Raw genomic sequence first — 8,729 nt, forward strand, 5'->3', positions numbered from 1 at the left:
ATTCGAACAGCTGCTAGCCCCCTTGAATACTCAAGTTCACTTGGATGCAGTTGCTTTTTCCCTCTAGTAAAGGCAGGTGTTTTTGACAGCATCTCCTACTGTGAACCCTCGATCTGCTAGGACCAAATCACCAGGTAACAGATGTTCCAGGTAGCCACAGTTCTCTGTAATGTGCCTGTCACTTGCTCGCCCTCCCCAGCCACGAGACACAAACGATATTGTCACGGACAGAAGAGAGAGACAACAGGGAATGCAGATAAGTGGATGTTTATTAGAATCTTGCAGATGAGAGATGTCACACAAGCTTGCAGAGGAACAGTTGAACTGAGTTGAATGTAACGAGGAATACTGGAGGATACTTGCTGTACAGACGAAGGGTGGACACAGGAAGAACTGACCGGACACAGATGACCAATGGTGGTAGAAGAAGCAGGAAGATACGACGTTCAGGTATTCAGATGAGTCAAAGTATTGTACAGAGAGTTGAGTCAGTGTTTCTCTGACGAGACCAGACAGAGAGTGAAGGGAAGTGTGGACTTATGAAGTGTTGGTGAAGAGTGGGTGCAGGTGTGGTGACTTCAGTAATCTGGTGATAACGAGCGGATGGGCGGAGTCGGGTGATTGGACTCTGATGGTGTGGCAGGTGTTACTGGTGACTCCGTGACAGTTATGACTCCCTGTGGAGTTATTGATATCAAGTACTTGGCAGTATTGTGGTGCTTATATGGTGAGTATGTTTGTGCTCGGGCTCTCAAGTTTTTAGGTCTCTCGATGAAAATTTCAAAGCAGTCTATTATGGATGTACAATTTCTGTAACTACTATTTTTGAAACACATGGGTAAACTAATTTGAATCTGTTCCTTACTGGGCCACAATATGAATCCAGACATCCTATCATGCAAGACATTTAACGTACTGTTAAAAATTCGGCCCGCAGTAGGCTTTGACACATGAAATATATATGAAAAGAAGTGCAGTGGTAAATTCAGTCTCATTCTCATTAGAGTCATTAAAAAGCTTTGAAAGGGATTCAGTCCAGGTCCCACCTTAAGGAACTCTGACACAAAAGTGAAGACAGCCATCAGCTTGGCAAAGGATGGAAGGCCAGTAAGTCCTGCACCATGTCATCATTGTCCATGAAGGTTTCCTGGCTGAAGGATAACTTGCTAACCTCTTCCCTGAGCTGATACACCTCTGACCTCAGTGCAGTACACTCCTCTGTCAGTCTCCTCACAGTCTCATGGTGCACTGCTCTCAGCATAGACTGCAGGATTACAGTAGCTGTGATCAGCTGTCTGACCTCTACCCTCCTGAGCGGAGGAGTACCCACAGTCATCAATCTGCATATGGCTGCTGTTGTCACAGGGTGCCACCGGTCCAACATCATGCGTCCTTCTCTTTCTTTTGACAGCTTGCACTTGCTCAAATTTGCTGTAACTATTTATTTTTCTTTTGCGTTGCTCAGGTGTGAGATAAGCAAACAAACTTGGCACATAGTCGGGGTTTAATGGATTCTCGCTCTTCTGACCTACAGGGGTAGATTGAGATATAGTGGCACATTAATGAACAGTGTGTGACACTAACAGGAAGGCTACACCGGGTAAGTGAAACGCTCCGTTCGCGACAAAAAAATAGTATAATTATTTTGTATACATATATAAATACACACTTGCATGTATATATTTAAGAAATATTTGTTATTTATATATAAAATATTTAAATTTATATATAATACAAATTATATATAAATATATACAGTATATACATGCAAATATTTCGTAAATATATACATGCATATGTGTGTGTATTTATATATACATACAAAATAATTATACACGGTACACACACACATATCACGTAGACACAAACTTTTATTTTGGATGCGATTAATCGCGATTAATCTTTTCCCAGCCCTATTAAAAATGTAAATGAATCATGTTATGGTATGATTGGTTGGTAACACTTTACAATAAGGTTCATTTATTAAACATTAGTTAATGCATTATTAACTAACATGAACTAACAATGAGTAATACATTTGTTACAGTATTTATTAATCTTTGTTAATGTTAGTTAATAAAAATAAAGCTGTTCATTGTTTGTTCATGTTAGTTCACAGTGCATAATATTAACAAGATTTTAATAAAGTATTAGTAAATGTGGAAATTAACATTAACAAAGACGAACAAATGCTGTATAAGTGCAGTTCATTATTAGTTAATGTTAATTAATGTAGTTAACTAATGAACCTTATTGTAAAGTGTTACCGATTTGTTTATTACGGTGAAGGTGTACAGTCAGACACATAAGCATTATTTCAATAAGAGAGATATATTTAATAATAGAAATATAGTGCCTATGTGAAGTAAATAAACAACTTAACTAATTTAAACGATTGCATCCTTCAATAGGCTACTGTAGAATTAACAATAGACTATATAAAATAGATTAACCTACCAATAATAAAATTAAAAAAAAGTGTTTTACATGAATTTAGAAATGTTTGTAGATCGGTTATTTATTGGATGGTGTTACTGTCTGCAAACAATGACAAATATTTTATCCAAAATCTGTGTTCACGCCACCTTATACAATTACTCAAGTTCATTAGCAATTTCTCATCCTCTCTCTAGGTTACAGCAGCTGAGTTACGCAGGTGTACCACACGGTTAAACATGACCTCAGCTATAACAGTGCTGACTGTGGACACAAGCTCAACCACAAGATTCTGCATGACTCAAAAATCATACAGAAAATGTCCATCGGGAGAACTAAGGCAGAAGCATTGGCCAAAGATGTCCTTGCTCCAAAGGCAGTGGCTGATGTTGTTGACGTCTTAACATCAGGTAAACCCCTACCGTTCTCCATACAGACGGATGCTTCAAATAAAGGGAACAGGAAGATGTGTCCCCTTGCTGTACAGTATTGCAGGCCAGAAACTGGGATCTGCAACAAAATGCTGGATTTTGGAGAGAATGCAGATGAGTCAGCTGCTGGTATTATGGATTACATAGAACATTCACTTGATAAATTTGGCTTATCGTTAGATCAAGTTACAGCATATAGTGCAGACAATACTAATGTAAATGATGGAATCCACAACTCTGTCTTCACCAACCTGAAGAAAAAGCAAAAAGATCTGCGGCAAGGGAACTGCCATGCCCATATTGTGCACAACACAGTGAAGCATGCTCTTGACCAGCTCACTGGAGATGTGGAAAATGTTGTGCTGAAAGTCTATGGCCACTTCTCCACATCTGCCAAACGAAGGGAATCACTGAAAGAGTTTTGCAGTTTCTGTGATGTGGAGTTCTGCGAGATCCTGCGACATGTTACAACAAGGCGGCTGTCCCTCAATCCAGCCATTTCCCAGCTTATGCAATCCTGGACTGCTCTCAGGTCTTATTTCATCAGCCTGGGGGAAGAGTGTCCCAGACAGATCAGAGCTTTGTTAACCCATGAGAACCTGGACCAATTTCTCCTTATAGGAAAATTATGGGGCATATAAAACAGACCAAATGGACCACTTATAACACGTTTCTGCAGTTGTTTTTAAAATACAACCCCTCCTTGTGAAAGATCTGTAATGTTACATATATGTCACATTGGGAGTTTATTTCTCAGTTGAAAAAAAAAAAAAAAAATCATTTTTTTTGCTTAATAACAGTTCTTTTCTGTTTATTTTCTTTTCCACAACATATATCAAAATTATTAGTTTTCTGGGAAGATAGCCGGGGTGATAGCCAGGCATTGTTTGCGAAACATATCAAGCCATGGAAGGATCTTCCAACACTTATCCCCTGCTTGCTGATTTGACGAATCATTGTTGTCAGTGAAGTGTAGACTTGCTAGCAGGGTCTGAAAACGGTTGCTTGACATGTTGTCAGCCACCATGGGACACCTTGTGTCATTTTCCCAGTATGCACGATTTCCTGGCATTTGCTGCAGTCCCATGTGCAGATGGATACCAGTCAGTATTTCCATTTCTTTAACAGTGGTGTTAACATTCTTCTGAGTTCCAGATTTTTGCACACTGTACAAATTAGTTTGTTCCTCTAGTCTAGGAGCTCAAGCATTTCTGCTGTTATGAACTTTCTGAAATACTCCAGGGGTGTTGGAAGATTGTCTAGAGGTGTGATACTCGGCCCTTTGAATGTGCACTCAGGGATTTCAAAATGTTTCTTTCGCCAAGATTTTTTTTTAACCCTGGCTGGTTGTATTTTGCTTCCCAGAGTTTATGTTTGGTTGTGCAGCTTCTAAATCTAAATCGCTTGATGCTAATGTTTGAATCAGACCCACTTGATTCATCTTCCTCCATGTCTTTCTTGCTAAGGGTGTAATCAGGGTCATCAATGTCTTCTTCCTAGTCACTGTCACATCCCTTATACTCACGGTCATCTCCCTGGATAATTTTCAGCACATTCTGAATTCATATTTACCTATTTCGGCCATAAACGGTCATATTGACCGCACTGAATTTCGTGGTATTATTATACATATACCAATATACACAACAATAAAATGTGGTAAAAAAAATACACTAAACATATTCAACAACAAATCATTTAAATGTAATGATATTCAGAACAGAACAAGAATGAAAAAATAACTATAAACAAGCCAAAATGAAATACTTTATAAGCGAAAGTGAAAGTAAGCTGCGTTAGGCTCACGTAACTCTCTAATTAGAATCAAAATGTTTCAACATTTGCGATGTATTGGGATGGTAAACTATTCTTTATTATAGGCTTTGTACTTCACTCACGTTCCAGTACCGACGGAAAAAATCATCCTCTTCACACGCGCAAAATGGTACGAATTGTACTAGGCTACTGAGAAACAGAGCAGTGGAGTTTTTACATGTTAGGTTAACTATTTTATTATATTTTATTATGGCTATAATGAACAGGCAGCAATGTCAAGATTGCAATGCTGGATGTGTGTGTGTGTGTGTGTGTGTGTGTGTCGGCGGGCACGGGCGCGATCTAACAGTGGAAACTTGAAAACATAGGCTATACTCCGTCATTTTGTTCAGGACATCTACGGATATTATTTATTTATAAATGTATAATTAAACTTGTTTAAATGTACAGTTTGGTGTTGTTTTGTTTTTAAAAGACATCCTAATACAATAAATGCATTAATCTCTCAATTGGGTATTTATCATTAAAGATATAGAGTTTGGAATATAGCGGTCAAAATGACCGCTTTCGGCAGTTCTAGTAGTTATGGAATTCTGGCACTTCTAGTGTTAATATATAACTATTTATATATTTTGGTAATATTCTTTTGTTTGTTTGTTTAGTTTATTGTTTTTATTTATATGTTTAGTCTTTATTTTTGGTTAGTTTAATAACTGCAATGTTTGATTTAGACACCTGGGGGCAGTAGTGAGCACAGGTAAAGGTAAATATAGGTAGGAAGTAGGAGGTGGCCTGTGGCACCTGGGTGATGGGCATATGGTTTTACCAGCGCGAGAGATGCTGTATTGTTTGCTCAGATGGAACAAATAAACCAGCCACAAACCCTGAATCCAGCCTGGAACTTGACTGTATTTCTTGCCTGCGTACATCACCTGCCCAGGGTGCTAGAAGCTGTCGTTTGAAAGTTTGATTTAAGTTTAATTTCCTTTTGTTTGTTGATAAACGGCCACTACAGTATCTATCTATAAGGCTTGTCTGTTTCTCTTGAGTAGTCTAGACCACCTAGTCTAATCCTTATCCAAATGTCTTTGACCTCCTCTCACTCGCCCTCTCTCGAGTCGCACGTAGTTCTCTCTCCTTCTGTCTTATATGGACGGTGGACCTTGTTTAAATTCAATCAATACTCATATTGGTCTGATGTTTGTCAGTGCATATGCATGCCTCAAGGAGATACTATAATATCTAATTAAAAAGATTACAATTGCAGCATTTTAATTCCTTGTTCATGTAAATTATCAATAATTAAATGTAATTTAATTACAGCAATATTGTGCAGGCCTAGTTTAACTAGACAATGATTCAGTGGTTTCACACAGCACTGATTGTTCCTCTAGTTTTCCTTGAGGTATCAGAGGAAAAGGAAGAGAGATGCACGCCCTGCTTCTGCCATGGCTGAGATGGAGCCAGACTGCACCACTGATCACTGCAGTGGCATGAGTAATCTCTTAAACGTAAAGCTAAAGCTAATGCAGTCTAATACACCAGCCCTGTGGTCCCACAAGCTACACCCTCCAAAGTTGTCATCATTGTTCACTGAACTTCTGTGTGTCTGTTTGTTTTCTGTTCGAGAGGAGGAGGAAGCTGAAGGGGAGCTACTGGATAATGACATGGAATTGTCCATGTCTTAAATTGATGTGCATCTATCACATATAATTCACATGTCAAACCATAATCCTTCATGAGTGGGTCTTGAAATGAACACTTGCTCTCAGCAAATGGGTCTGCAGGTAAGACATAGCTACAAACTAAATACTAAATACTACTAACATGCCTACTATGATTTTTTTTATGTCCGAGTTTTTTGTTGTTGTTGTTGACCTCATCACGCACTGATGCGATTTCCACACACCTCCGCGCTAACTGGTGAATGACAGACACACGTTTAGTTTAGCAGTAGCTACCCTAGAGGAAAGGTGACGGATGCAGGGTATAAGTGATTAGTAATCGTGACAGTTTTCTAGGGAAATAAAAACATCAAGTCAAGGAAATCCGTCTACAGTGATGAATGCGTAGTGTGACCCTGCCATGCAGGTGCAGTTTGCAGGATGGGTGTAGCCTTCCCGCTTGCTGATCACAACCCAGGCTTGGCACATACAGGTGTTTCCCCCTCGGCGCTGGCTCGGTAAAACCTCCGCTTTCAACACACAGAAGTCATCGCCTACATAAAACCGTCTGGACATGCCCACAGACTGTGTTATGGTACTGTTCCCGTTCCTGTGGGGGCAAAGACAGTGCATGACTTGACACAATATGCCGGTCTATTAGCCGCAGCATTCTCCTGACCCCATGCTGCGCGCGCACCTAGCCTAGCATTCGAATGTGTACAAACACTGAAGGGGTCTATACAGTTCAAAACAAGACCAACGTGCTAATCGGGATTTTTTTTTATTGGGGATACTAAATAAAATATAATAACATAAAACTCTGCCGATTAAAATATATAGAGAGAGACCATATTATATAGATTAATTAAAAAAATAAATTAAATAATTTAAATGAGGTACATTTTTGTTATACAGTATATTATATATATTATAAAATACATTGAGTTAATGTGCGTTTATTTTTGTTTTTTTTTATATACAGTATTTAATTATTATGAACAAAATTACAAACCAAATGTATTTAGCCTATACAATCTATGAAGCCACAAAGCAGGCATGGAGGTGTATTTACACAATAAAGTGATTATTGTCATTAATATTATTTTATAAAGGAAGTTACATGTAAGATAAGCGTTGTCTCTAGCTCAGCTCTCTCTGTATACGCCAGCGTCCCAATCCACTGGCTTCGGTCACTCCTGCAGATGTAGTGCACTCTAACCCCTTCACACCTGAATTATGTTTAAAGTTTCTGAAAAATATAAAAGTACATTTTCCCAGCTCATGAGGCTTCTATAAATGAGACCAAATCAAAAAAATGTTTGGCTTTAGTTGTCATTTTTTTTGTCCATTTCAATGGACGTCAGGTCAAAACAGGTGTAGGGGAGAGCCGGGACGACTGAAACGCGGGACGGATGAAACACTGAGATCTCCTTGAAAACCACTCACGTCATGTACGTCAGATTTCGTCAGCACGTACAGCACGCAATGCCTACCATACCCGCGAAAACATTTATTCTTTACGTTATGCTGTTTTGGAGTTAAAGCCTCAAAGCTGTTTTTGAGTAAGTGAATTCTTTCGTGCGGTACTTTTTTTTGACTGACAAGTTGTATTTATTGTTTCATGTGCCATTGTAATGATAATACAGCAGGTGTATTAGTACTGCAACACACCCTTAAGTGGGCAATATCAGAGTTTTTTAACTGACAGGAGGCGCTGTCGGGACGATTGAAACAAGTAATTAAACCGTCCCGACAGCGCGTCCTGCACGTTACACCTGGTCATAGCCTACTGTTCACAGATCAATATACTGTTTCTAGACTTGTGTTTCTTTTAATGCAAATTCATTTCCAATTACGCAACACATGTTATCTCTTTAATAATCATCAATTGTCCAATCTTCAATCTTCAATAAATTTCATTTATGGTCTTCTGGTTGACCTCGTTTCTTCATAATAACAGGCTATTCAACTAGCAAACACTTAATATGACTCGAGGAAGAAATGTAAGAAAATTAATTGTAAACGGATTTGTAACCTTATCTTAGAAAACGACGTTAATCTGAAAAGTGTTTCAACTGTCCCGGCTCTCCCCTACTTCACAAAAATGTACCAAAATAATTAATTAAATAATAAACATAAAAATTGTTGGTATATACTTAAAGCTTTTTCTCAAGGCCAAAAACTTTTCAACAGTATAGCATTTCAACTTTAATTTTGAGGTTTGTGTTTTACAGATTGTACATTGTTTGTAACAACTCTTCAATCAATATGGTCATATTAGAGTCATTTTCTTTGTGCATCTTTCTTTTTTTAGATCAAAAACTTGAACATTACAACATTTCAACTTTAATTGCAAGGTTTTTGCTTTTTAGATCGCACATTTGCATACCTGTCAACACTCCTGTTTTCCCCGGGAGTCTCC

This window comes from Abramis brama (assembly GCF_963993115.1).
Source record: "Abramis brama genome assembly, chromosome: 7".
Classification (NCBI taxonomy): domain Eukaryota; kingdom Metazoa; phylum Chordata; class Actinopteri; order Cypriniformes; family Leuciscidae; genus Abramis; species Abramis brama.